Source organism: Hyposmocoma kahamanoa, unplaced genomic scaffold (assembly GCF_003589595.1).
Source record: "Hyposmocoma kahamanoa isolate Upper Pololo Valley unplaced genomic scaffold, ASM358959v1 99879, whole genome shotgun sequence".
NCBI classification, from domain to species: Eukaryota; Metazoa; Arthropoda; class Insecta; order Lepidoptera; family Cosmopterigidae; genus Hyposmocoma; species Hyposmocoma kahamanoa.
In genome coordinates this window covers 1,522,898-1,535,145 of record NW_020656077.1, presented here as the reverse complement: position 1 = coordinate 1,535,145, position 12,248 = coordinate 1,522,898, and the positions used below count along the sequence as shown (strand labels likewise).

At 35.1% G+C, this 12,248-nt stretch overlaps 1 pseudogene; it reads left to right on the top strand.

The window, feature by feature from the left end:
• Positions 1–5,798: 5,798 nt before the first annotated feature.
• On the top strand, positions 5,799–8,387 carry LOC113239540 (annotated as a pseudogene).
• The last annotated feature ends 3,861 nt before the right edge of the window (positions 8,388–12,248 follow it).

The following is a 12,248-nucleotide window of genomic DNA, read 5'->3' as shown; positions in this document are numbered from 1 at the left end:
ATAGATTAAAATATACATTGATTTAATTTGTTATTATGAAATTGAAATTTATTTATTATGTCTCAGAGAAAAAGGATCAATAATTAAAAAAGACGATGATTTCTTGCTGCTGCTATTGCAAATTTAAAATAATAATTTAAATACTTGCCATTGTTAAAACGGCTGCAAGGACTCGATAACTATTTTTATATAAAAAAAGAGTTTATTTTAATTCTGGTGAACGCAGATCCATCTGTCTGGGTATCTAACATTGAAATATGTAGAGGTTCAGGCGTCTAGAGGTACAGACTGCATCACGTTTGAGACCTTCGACCGTTATTCTCATATGCAGCATAAAATTTAATTAAAATCTTAATCTTAACGTGATGTTGACACAGTACCAAGTGCATTTTATTTTTATTTTTTTTAATAGCCTACTGTGTCCCACAAAATATTTTATTGAAATGTTATTTTTTTAAATATATTTTTTTTTACATTTCGACATTGCCTGCTCGGAGCTAAGTGCTGTTTCGAGCACATGCTACTACAGTATCAAATACAATGGAAGCGCGTCGCCGAAACTCACAACATCGTAACTTACAAACACAAGTTGCACGTTATGATTTTTTGATATTTTATTGCAATTTTATTCAATGTCCTGCCATCTAGTGGCTATAGCTGGATGACGACAGACGATTAACACCTGTTAACGTTCTCCAAAAAAAGTCGAACATATTGCAGCGGTTTAAACCGCTTTAAAACTCTACACTTTACTTTCGTTTCTTATATCAAAAATCTATTAGGATAAACAGAAAATGGAAAATTTATTAAAATTTAAAAAAATAAGACTTGTTAATATGAAACTCTACTATGCGTAATAAGTAAGTGCGACTATCATTTTTGCTCTCCAAAGTAGAAAATAAGGTACTTTCCATGATTTTCGAGGTTTTGCGCGAGATAATTCACACTACCATAAAGCGAAAATGGCGGACTGAGCTCAAGTATGCGGAACTCAGCTTATTGTTGGCACATCTGACACGCCCATTAAGCACTTCTACTGTTTATTGTTCTGCGCACGCTACAACCGTCAATTTACTGTCGACTCATCGCAGATTTTCGTGGAAAAAGTAATTTAAACATTAAGTACTAAAATGGATTACATATTAACGCCAATTTTATTTCAAATATAGTGAACAGATCCGGCAAGTACCGATTCAGGTCATTGCATACTTTATGCACTCGTCAGAAGTGATTAAATTGCGCATTCAGCTGATTAATGCAGTGCAACATGAAGAGTACCGAAATAGACCGCGTACCGGCGCCACGCATCCAACATACCTTGCACATGTCATTAATTAACTCATCATTCATATTTGCATTCTAATATCTTGTAGTTAAAACATAATTTGCTTTCATAAATAGATTTTGCATAGTTTAATAGAACACATTGCAGATTCTTAGAGTGATGCCACACTGACGCTGCCGGCTCATTCCATCGTCGCAACGCAATGATTTTAACGCATTGGTGCGGCGCCACACTACCTGCCACACCAGCAATTTTTTTCTTTATTTCGATGTCGCGACGTAACGCAACTTACGCATGGCAACACTCCTCTCCGCTTCGTCCCCTGACCCCTTGTCCGAAACGCACGCGTTCAGTAGCCGCGCGCCGTTTCTATGCAACATGTGGCAGGTCGCTCTAATTTATATGTAATACGACGCAAACTCACCGCTCAGGCATCGCAACATCGACTCAACGCATCGTGTGGCATCGCTCTTTCAATATGTCTGTATTATGATGCAAGCCAAAAGCGTAAAACTAGGTTAAGATTTTTAAAAACTAAAGTACGTATTTCAATAATTCTGCCATTGACTTGGTTGCACCAAGTACGTAAGAAAAATACATTCAATACCTATTATTTAAAGACACGTAAACACATCGATTGTGAACAAAACATGAATATTTAATCTACTACATAATGAACAGTATACAGTTTTAGCTAACGTCGTTAAATATATAAATACATTTCTTATTAAGTAACGTAAGTGTCCAAGTGCCCAAGAGATTATATCATCGGAAACGCTAATGTAGTATACACTGACGAGAATTTATAACGACAGGAATTTACATCAAAAACATATTTACGCGAGACATGAGACTGAATCAGAAATGTCCCAATTACCTAGCTTATTAACCCCACCGGCCAATATACATATAAACAGAACTGCCAGCAGAGAGAAATACGTCAATTATTGGTACAATAACAGTTTTGAGAAAACGTAAATAACGTGACGTTGCATAAAACAATAATTACATATATATATTTTTTTTCACTGAAATACGTTTATAATATAGAACTAAGTAGATGCATGTTGTTTCTGTTATAGTGCAATTATCCAGGGCCACTTGGCCAATTAGCTGCTCGGTTTTTGTATTTAATTAGGAAATCGTCTATTGTCCATTTAATCATATGGTTTAAGGAAGAAAACTAAAATCGTGACTCGTACATTCAAACAATATAACTTTAAAGAGATGTAAAATGACTAAATTCAAATGTAAAACTCTCGAATAAACCTTTAAATTAATTACATAAGCCAATATTTGCAGTTACATATATGATTATACACTTCCGGACACATAATTCGAACCACCACGCATTTTCAGTATTAAGTGCCGTAAGCTTAAACAATGTTTCATTGATCAAAATCTATTACCCAAATTTGAAGCTAGTATACTAAACGTCTTTTCCATAAGTCCTTGTTGGGAATTTGGATTTGCAAAACCGGGAAAAAACGTTTTATTCGATGATAGCACTATTTTTGTATTCTAACTCTTTACAACAAATAAGCGAGGTGGCTCGAATTGTGTCCGTGAGTATACTCTGTCCTCAAGAAGGTTCGTTACCTCCACCAAGAATATAGATAATTTTATAAACCCATTACACCTAGAGGGCTTAGTGTTGCCATTGGTACAAATATTGGGCAAAGTAAGGGTAAAAATACCAGTAAAATTGTTATACCTTGTATATTGTTGTAAGATTTCCACATCATTTTAAAATGAATACTTGAAAGCCGAATAAAATAGTACGCCCCATTTGTTACGTAACAAGATTAAGCCGTTTTGTTAGTTGATTGATTAGCAAAAATACTTTTTTTGCAAACACAGCGTTACTGTTTCTGACAATGGATGTATTTTGTGTATAGCACGTGTGTAGGTATTAGTGGTTATATAATATCAACAGAGTCGATACCAACGAATACGAATGTCTAGGAGATTAATTTTGTTGGAATAAGGAAAAAGCTGCAGTAATGGCATATCTTCGGATGGTTTATTTTGAAGTAAGTAGGTAATAATACAACACACAAATTAAAATCTTATAAAAAGACTCGTTACGCTCGTGGTTCAATCTTAGCTTCCTTCGCTTGCTCAGGTTTCAATACAAACACTTGCGTCAAAAACAACTTTGCAGCCTTGCATAACAAATAACTATTGTTCCTTTGACTTTTAAGAAAAATAGATTCACAGTTTTTTATTTATTTCTGTCTCTAGCTTATCAACATATCTTCCCACCAAATTCCCACAGAGGTGCGTAAACAAATAAGTAACAGGGCTGTTGTAACATACATACAGACACATCGAGTTTTTATGTGGACATTTGAGATTGCTGCACATTGGAAATGGAACTATTCCTTTGGTTCTAAATGGCGTCAAGTTATTTTAAGTAACAAACAAACGATTCGTGCTCTTGTAAAGAGTCCTATGGTCATTACTGACCGCGATGGTATTAAAAATTATCAACCAGTTATGTCATGTCATGAAACTGAACCATGAACCTTAAAAAGTTCAAAACTCATGAATCTAAATTGATTATCAATTTGCAAGCCCTATAGATTATTGCACTGGATCGAGCATTTTCTAAGCCTAGTGTACCTTATATACTTAAGTAAGGTGATAATAGACAAATATATTTTCATGGTATTTTTACAGCAACAGTGGTGTAAATTAACTTTTAGTTAATAATAAAAAAAAACCTACTTAGTTTATATTTTATATAAAATTTCAATAGAGAAACTAGCACACTAGCCGTACGCTCACAATAGGGTTCCAGCTCTTAAAAAAAAAAATTTGTTCTAAAAGTGATATAATCTAGGGCAATTATGTATTACAATATGTAAACTAAGTTGGTGTACAGTTAAGCTCTAGTATAATGTTACATAGATATAATGTTAGCTGACATAACCTTTTTTCTAAGATACCAAGTGATGGGACGAACAAGCCGTGTGACTGGTGACCGAACGAGGGGAATGCGACATGCATACCCACAACGATATCTATGTAATTGTAGCAGAGAAAAAAAAATAAGAGAACGGACACTCTCCGCCCCTCCCTAGTTTTAGATACCGCACTACGCCCCACACATTGCCGGTCACATTGACTGAACAAAAACAAGGCTGCCGGCAAGCTGTTTTCGCGCGAAGATGGCTTTGATATTTGAATATAGTTTTCATTTATTAATTACGAAATTTGTACGTTAGTATAAAACATCATTTTACGTTACTATTTTAAAAATTATCGTGAATTGTGCTGCGAACGGCTGTTTATAATCATTTTCCGAAAGATGAAACGAAATAAGTAAAAAAAAACTTATGTCTGAGACTCATTCAGTTATTGTTTTCATCATTTATTTACTACAGAGTAATATATGTATGTATAAAAAATACAGATTTATTATATCAATATAATGAGACGCCATGACTACGCGAATTTTCTATTCGTATTGCTGATAAATATTATGTAGGTAGTGAATATATCTAACTATTAACTAAACTTGAACAAGCAATTTCAAATACCTTGGTTACCTTACTTAAAAGTTTATGTCCGAAATATAACATTTTAAGCGCTTTTAATAAGAATTACAATTTTCGCTATGTTGCCGCTCTGACCACGTAACGTAATAGTGCGAGTATGTGATGGTAACCCAGCCACTTCACGCACACATTTGCGTGTATGCAGATAGCGCCTTGCTGTATGCAGTAGTAGTAGGTAAATAATTTTCGACTGTTGTATAGAGTGTCAGGGGCGTGATAGTAGTTTGAAGTCTTTGCCTACCCATAACAACTTTAGTAGTACTTCCCAAAGTTATAATCGCCAAGACCTAAGATCCCTGTCACTGCGCTTATCACCCTGGAACATAAAGTTAACTAGTCCCACGTGCCTGTATTTTCACCAGAGCAAACACTTTCACAAGCTGTGTACTACTACTAAACGTTTTTGAAACTCTGTTCTGAATTCTTAATAATTAATCTTTCATAGCATTGTAGATTAGTAGAAAAAATTCATGCTATAGTTCGTACAATTATAAAAACAAAATATATTGCTACTTATTATGTCATCAAGTATTTAAAAGTAATAAACATTACCATACAAATTAACGACACCTTGTATACAAGTTGTTATTAATTTTAATGCGAGTAGGTCTGTGAAACACACGAACGTAGGCACCGTAACTAATCGGAAAAGAGCGCCAAGAGGCTCATAGATAATTAGGATTTAGTAGAGACGAAGCTGTAGAGCCTTGCTGTCTGCAGGATATTTACTGCCTCCATCTGGTGGCCAAACGGTTACCATGCCGAACTGCCAGGTTCGATTCCCGGGCCGGGAGAAATATTTGTATGGCCTACATTTATTTCTCTCGTGAGTTTGGGTGTAATTTGTGGTTGCCTATGTGTGTCCATGGCACCCGCGACACAGGGTTTCCCTAGTGCAGGACTTAAAAAAAATAATATCACGGAGAGTCTGCGTTGCAATTGAATGATTTAATTCCGCCTACCCCTTTCTATCATCCAAAAACGGGTTCCGCCCTTATGTTGTGGGTATTCCAAGGATTCACACGAAGCGTTTTGCTTCCACATCTATATGGCGAACGAATAAAGAGTGGAATTCCCTGCCTGCAGACTTATTCCCCGAATGCTCCAAAGATTTTTTCACCGCGAGAGTGAATAGGTATTATTTAGATGTTCATGCGACATCCGCGACCTCATCGTCACTTTCTACCAGGTGAGTTGGAGATTAAAAGTACACTTTACAGTAAAAAAAAATATATTTAAATTTACTATAGATATTTGAACAAGAATTTATAAGTAATGTTTATCGTATAATACGGGCAGTCCTTGTCATAAAGAACGCATTTGCATTTTGGTAACTTTCGGGATATTGGCACCTTAAAGATTTTTTATTTGAAAAACGTCAAATACGTTGATGAAACTAAATAATGTATAAAAAACCGATTATAGAGGGTTGTAGGTATGGTTTTGTTGATTCCAATTAATATTTTAATAACACAATTTTGCTAAAAATATCAGCAGAATATTATGCTAACAGTTTCATTTGTTACAGTTGATTTGAATGTAAAGCTAGCATATTCTGCAAAGTTGCATAAAAACAAAAATATTAAATACTGAAATAGGTTTATATTTTTACCTAGTCACTAACTTAGGTCACTTAAGTCGGTGCTTTATTGGCAATAATTATTATTATCAATTTTCGGTAATGCACGTGATATAGAGTTAGAGATTAATGCATGTATAAAAATAAAGGATTCCGTCTATCTATTACATTCAAAGGAGACACGGCAAAATGGCTTTTCACGTGGCTTGGGTTTGCGCTTTCTTCGCTGGTAAGTTTTGCTCTAAGCATGTACTTTGTTACCGTAGAAAAAAACGTAGTTACTGATTTTTACAATGGATCTACTGAAATTAGTATCACGATTTGATCCTAGCCGTGATTTTGAGTGAATGAGATCCAGTTACATGCGCCAAATACGCTTATTGCCCTATGCTGTCATAGGGCAATAAGCGTATTTGTTGATTGCATTGTTTTAATTTTAATTGGCGTAATAATAAATGTATTAAATTTAATTCTAACTGTGGAGTACGTTTTGCATTTTAGATCTAGTTTTCTAGATAATATTTCCGATATTAGTTAATTCTATTATTCATTTCTTTGCTCTGCGACTTAGCTTAAAACATCGATTTTGGATACTATGTCAAATAAAACGTGAAATTATTTACGTGTATACAAGTTATGCTGCTGAGCATCTCGTCAGTATACATTGTTATTATAATACTTATACATATAAATTTAGTTTTAAACCGAATTTTTGTTATTAAGCTGTGGTTGGTACAGAGATGATTGTTATTATTATTATTAATACATCACTTCGAGCACATTGATTTGTATCCTTTTGGAAACCTTCATTATAACAACTTAACAACACTTTCGTACCTCAGTACGGCATTCGCTGAGACTACCTCAGCGTATAGTTGGAGGAGATCCTACGTCCATCGAATTTTACCCCTCGATAGTCCAGTCAGAAAACTTGAATATTATAACCGGGGTGTAGTCGCAGTATTGTGCCGGTAATATTCTCACCTCCACATACATTTTGTCGGCTGCCCACTGCTACGATGGCGTGTATGTATATCTCGACTATAGACGGCGAGTTTCTCCCATCGTCATCGTCAGCTAAATACGTAAACTCCATTAACGTGAACTTTTGAGTAGGCCCAAAAAACAAAGTTATTACTAGAAATAATTAAATGACAATCTATGATTATTCCTTTATTTTATAACTAACAAAGGGTCTAGAAATTATATTTTGGCTCTAACTGCCCGATATTACCGCTTGAAGAGTAAGGTTATTAGAGTAAGGTTTTCAAATTTAGCCGACGATATATTTCTTATTTTTATTATTGCGGTATCAATATATAAGTAATTATTACATATTTCTTGCTATTGTGCAGGTTATACGCCCCAAGCCGTCGCCGTAGGGCTGGAACGACTTACCGCAACAATGGTGCTCAAGTGATGAACGTCCAGCAGGAGTTTAACCACCCCTCGTACCGAGTGAATGCAAGTCTCGATCGAGACGGTGACATCACCGTGGTGCGGCTTGCGTCACCTCTCGTCCCCCATAACTCTGTGGTGCGGTAAGGAACGATTATTTTCTTCTATTATATTATCGCGGCCAATACCGCGACACCTGATGGCATCCCTGTTATTCATGCTGGATGGGGTGCGACTCAGGTACCTTCTGTGTTTTTATACGGTTTTTTTTAACATCTGACTCTAGGCCAATTATTTATATATGCATACTTATATATTATATGTGAATTTAATTACGAAAATAATATTTGTCTTATAGTTCCAAGGGCCATCGTCTCCTGTGCTTCGTGACGTTACCATCTACACGGTAAACAAGGACTGGTGCAGAACACGCTTTTTAGAGCTGCCACAGCCCAGAATTATCACCGAGAACGGTAACACGCGCTGCCTGTTCTTGTTTATTGCGCGCCAGTCGCTAACGCCGCGATGTCTTCTTTGGCGACAAAGAAATATAGAGATTTAAGGTGTTAAAATGAAAAATGAGTATATTTTTTTACTATTTATTTCCTATATCCATCCCAAATAATCCAAACCAAAAATCAAATAATCTTTATTTCATAGGTAAGCATATTAACACATAAAAATCGACACATTGGTTATTCTCAACCGCTCATTCCCTTGAAGAGTGAGCAACAAACTCTAGGGGTTGTTCTTTGTAAATAAACATCTGTATACATTTATCATTTACGATATTTATTAATATTAATATTTATTTCAAACATGAGAATGGGTTGCTACCACGGATTTTTGTCATCCAAGTACGCAGAAGCTGTATTATGCCTTAAGTACTCGTATAAAGTCTTTGTTTCATTATAGTTTTAAACCAAGTGAATGGCAAATTTTGTATATCAACCGGAATCTTGTTACAGAAGCGTATCTATTGCCACTCATATGAATTTGTGACTTTGAGAAGACGACTACCAAGAACAGCAAGTTTATTTTTAGTCCTCGTATTCATGTAATACACATTTGTTAAGGACACATGCTAGGAAAGCGCAATACAATCAATCAATCAACATGCTTTTTAATTTATCTATTTTAATTAATTCTTCAAAGAAGTCCGAAACAAAAAAAGATATATAATCGGCCCTGGATATATAAAAGGGAATAAGGGACAAAGGTCTACTATACAGTTGAATGTGTCTTTAGCAGGAATTAAGAAAACGGAGATTGAAAATAAACCTGTCATTCTTGCCTCGAATTTTTTTCTATAAAAACTTAACTTAACAGGCACCAACTCAGCAATGGCTTTACAAAGGGTTGCTTGATTAGGCCCGCAGCCATCTGCTTCGGCAGAAATAATTGCTGCCTCAGCCTGCGCCTTCGTAGCTTCCGCTTTCCGCAAGGATGCTTTCGCCACCTATTGCACGTGAGGCGTTGAGGGCTGTTAATTTTGCCCTCACCCTGCTATTCAGATAATTTCAAACCTAGATAGAAAGATTAATATTGCATATTTTAATGACATGACTTCTGGTAAATGAACGGTGAGTGACCCAGTATTATCTCTCATCATGACTTACTTTAATCCACTCTTTGAGATCTCTCGCGCGGCCCTCAGCGTTTAATGTGGCCACATTAAACGCGTGGCACACTCGTGCCAGAGGCGTGCTGATAGCATGCGCGCTTCTTTTGAGCGGAGTTTACCTAGAGCCAAATCTTTTTGTGTTCCAACAAATTAAAGTAAAAAATGGAGCTCACTTATGGTAGATGTTCGCCCGCGTCCATAGTAGCTAAAATATATATGGCATCATATTAATTCTACGTTGTTAATATTTCGATATTATCATAATTAGCGTATTTGATTGCGTAAAAAGGTATAACATTATATTTGGAAAAATATAATACAGTAGGAAAATAGGAAAAACAGTGCATAGGTACTTGCGTCTCCGTGTTTTATCTTTAAGTACACCACCAAGGGCGAAAGGGGATAATGGTGGATAACTTAACTTCAAAGGAAAAAAATCACAACATCGACTATAATTTCTATGTCAAAATGTAATAAAGAGATATTATTATATGTAGTAAATTAAAAATACTTATTAAAATTTTATGTGTTTTTAGCTATATAAGTATTTCGGAACTTTTTTGTTTATCACAAATTTTCCACTTTGCTCATATCATGAGGGCAAAGGGGAAGAGCGCTTTAGGTAAAGCGGAATAAGGCACTTAATCGTTATTTCTGACTTAGTTTCTGCAATTTATGCAATAAAATTGTCTATGCTCTGTCTCCACACAAAAGACGTGAATACCCGAATTTATTGTACGTTTTCTGGTTTACTCCATTGCACTTGTCATTTGATCTTCACTATATACTTTACCATAAGGCTTGGTTTGTTTTCCTTTTATAGTTGTGATTGTGAGTAATTACTGATTTGAGTATTGCTGCTTAAAATTTACGTACATAGTTTGGCTCCGGGCAAAGTAGTAAATGCCACCACTCTCTCTCAAAATTTTCCACTTATTATGAAACTTATCTTCTACAATAATATCTCTAAACTCGTTTAATCTCGCAAAAAAATTACACTATTTAGTATTTAGGTAAAAATTTCAAAGTCAAAGTCAAAAACATGCTTATTTCATAGGTAAGCAAATTACACTTGAAATCGTCATATTGATTTAAGTCAACTGCTCATTTGTAAGGCAGATTCCCCAGAGAAGAATGAGCAAGAAACTCTGGGGGTTGTTCTTTGTACATATAACATTTGAATACGTTTATCATTTGCAATATTTATTTCAAACATTATAAATCGAGAGCTAAACCGGACACTACTACAGATTTTTGTCATCTAAGCACGCAGACGGTGTATAATAAATTGCCATAACCGCACGTTTCTGCAGGACAAAGATTCTATTTATATCAATCTGTGAAAGTAGCTGAAGCACGCCAATATACAGGTTTCGATATCTAAAAAATTTCATTTTTTTTTAATCGCATATACTACATTACTTATATGTGGACCCCATTGCAATTTAGCATCTAAAGTTATACAACTATATCTACAAGATTTTTTTTTGTTTGTAAGTACAATGCTTGTAACCGTCTGTCTAACACTGGGTAATGTACATTTCACACAATTTGTTTTTTTTTTTTTTTCAATTAAATTCTCGCTTTGCCTTTCTAGTATCCCCCCCTCGTCCCCAATATGACAATTATTATTTATATATACTCCTTTATAGGCTTGGATTCGTTGATATTGACATTTCAAATGGAAAAAATTATCGTTTATTTTCGTGGTCAAGGTACATCACTAAACGTTTGAGATTTGGAACATATTTGGTTTAGCTTTGGTGAAATTAATAGCACGATTGCATTTTGGACATCAGCTAAACTACTTATTTACCAAATCCAAACCACATAATACGTTACGTTCAATGCAGTGTTGCCATTTTGTGAGGAATTCCCCGAATTACGGGGAATTCCAACTCAATTGGGCATTTCTTGGGGGTTGGCGCTGTGTGGAAAATGTGGAGATTCTAAGAATTAAATTTTAAATCTTTCGATTGCTGTTGCATAGCTAGTTTGGTGATTACTGATAAAAACATTTTTTATTTATTTATTAACGAAGTTTGTTCTCCCCAAATTCGGATATTTTAACCTTGATTTTTGGTAATTTTGAATAATTAGCATTGCACACCCTGGTTCAATGGTTAAACATTTTGAAAGTAATGCAATGTCAAGAATGTTTAGTGATTAATCGAATATCTTGAAAAGGTCATGGCTCATGAAGTATATATGGCTGAGGAGCGGACGTTAACTAAAAGATAAAACACAGCTAGTTGGCGGTTACATTAAAAATATCTGAGCAAAAATTCCGCAAAAGATTCTGAGCATCAAAGCACTGTGTAAAAATTTTGTGAAAGAATTGCGTCCACATATTCCCGTGAAACGACGTTCTGATGGATTGGATGTGGAGATAGAAGTAAGGGTTAAGTGGGTACAAATATCCGATCGACGTCTATTTTGCAAAATAACCTAATTTCAACGTAGTGTTTATATCATTATTTATTTTGTTACAGATTTTTATAACTCTCTCGTTTTTCGTTACTGGGTCGTACTAGACGTCTATTGGCGACAGTGCTTATCATCCACTTTCCCAAGCCAGTGTCAGCAGGGCATGGGCACAAGTAGTAGCTGTGTTAAATGAGACAGTTATTATGAATAAATATTATGTGGCCTTCCTAAAAGACGCACCGAAAGGGATGGCATTAAAAGACGGTGATTAAATTAGTTTTACAATGTACATCATCTTTGTTAGTTCTTATTTCCTCATATTATTAACGAAGACAATTGTCAGATATGAAATATGTATAGTTATATAAAAAT